The following is a 1,397-nucleotide window of genomic DNA, read 5'->3' as shown; positions in this document are numbered from 1 at the left end:
TGCTCTGTCCCGGACAGTGTGTGTGTGTGTGTGTGTGTGTGTGTGTTTGTGTACGTGTGTGTGTGTGTGTATGTGTGTGTCTGTCTGTGTGACAAACCCCAAACGCAGACCTACACTAATAAAGCGGCGATACCCCGAAACTGCCAACTTCACAAACTCCTCACGAGCTGAGCCTCGCGGAACTGAACATTTCAAACTCAGCGGTCCCGCATAACGCACACCTCTCGAGCCTCCTTCACGGTCGAACGGAGATTCTAACCTGTTACTCTGGCACGGGGAACCGACATCCACATCCAACCGGACCCCAGCCGCTCATCAGAACACATAAGTCAACACACTGAAAGGGGAAAAGAGCTGCTTCTCATTGCCCCCTCTCAACGGTAACTGAGCCGGGGTTCTGCTCATTAGGCTGCTACACAAGTTGTCATCGCTCTTTTGAAAAGGGAAAATAAATCCTTCTGTGAAGATTCAGACTATGTAAACAAGTTGCAGCTGTTTGTGTTCTTTTTCCCCAGATAAACAAAAAAATCTAGCATGAGAAAAGTATATAGTTTTCCAAACAACTTACCAAACAAGTGGGCTGTGGATTGTATCAGTCTCTGAGAGGCGAACCACGTTGGACTGAGAAAAGATTACAATACGTTCTATTTAGAGAAGCATTACATCACCCTTGGATGACGTCACGTGGGATTCCTGAACTTCTAAATCATTGCGGTCCGGTGGGGGCGGGGCCATGGGCGGGGCTAGTGACTGTACAGCACCACGGGGCGTACACCAGTGGGTGTGGTTGTGTGTGGAGCCGCAACACAAGCTGTTTGTCTGATCCGAACGAACTACAGGTCCGTGGAAGCGTGTTTATGCTCAGCTTTTCTACCTTGCCTACAGGTGTTCATGAAGTGCACCTCAGTTGCCTTCTCGTCTCCACAATCGTGTTGATGTTTCCAGTTCAGCAGCATGGTTCCCGATGTTTTTTTATCGCGCTATAAATATCAGGTTGCACTACCACTGGACAGGCTCCCTGAGACTAACAAACTAAATATCAAACTAAACGTTTGAATAATAATCCCGGTGTCCGGCTTCATGGAACTTCTGTGTCTGAGTGTGTGTGTGAGTATATGCTGCTGAAAGTTGTCAGGCGAACACTTCTTGTGCGTCCGCGCACAGGCTACCCCACTTCTGCACGCGCCCACAGTGCGTCACGTAGGCTACTAGGCATCGCCCCCCCCCCCCCCCCCCCCCCCAGCCAACACACACACACTCCTTATCCGTGCTATTCCACTCCGGTAATCGTTCAGTGTGTGTGTGTGTGTGTGTGTGTGTGTGTGTGTGTGTGTGTGTGTGTGAGTGCCAGGACGAGCGCTTCCGTGAATAATGAATAGCGACCCAGCCACGAGTAA

General features: G+C 50.2%; 1 protein-coding gene across 1 annotated transcript in view; it reads right to left on the bottom strand.

The window, feature by feature from the left end:
* The window catches only part of creb5b (cAMP responsive element binding protein 5b), a 52,146-nt gene extending 51,789 nt beyond the window's left edge, over positions 1-357 (bottom strand). The window contains exon 1 of the mRNA XM_062537609.1: positions 260-357. The gene's annotated coding sequence lies outside the window, so the exon portion shown is untranslated. The remainder of the gene's footprint in view (positions 1-259) is intronic.
* Between the last annotated feature and the right edge of the window lie 1,040 nt (positions 358-1,397).

Source organism: Sardina pilchardus, chromosome 6, assembly GCF_963854185.1.
Source record: "Sardina pilchardus chromosome 6, fSarPil1.1, whole genome shotgun sequence".
Classification (NCBI taxonomy): domain Eukaryota; kingdom Metazoa; phylum Chordata; class Actinopteri; order Clupeiformes; family Clupeidae; genus Sardina; species Sardina pilchardus.
This window is presented reverse-complemented; position numbering and strand designations above follow the sequence as displayed.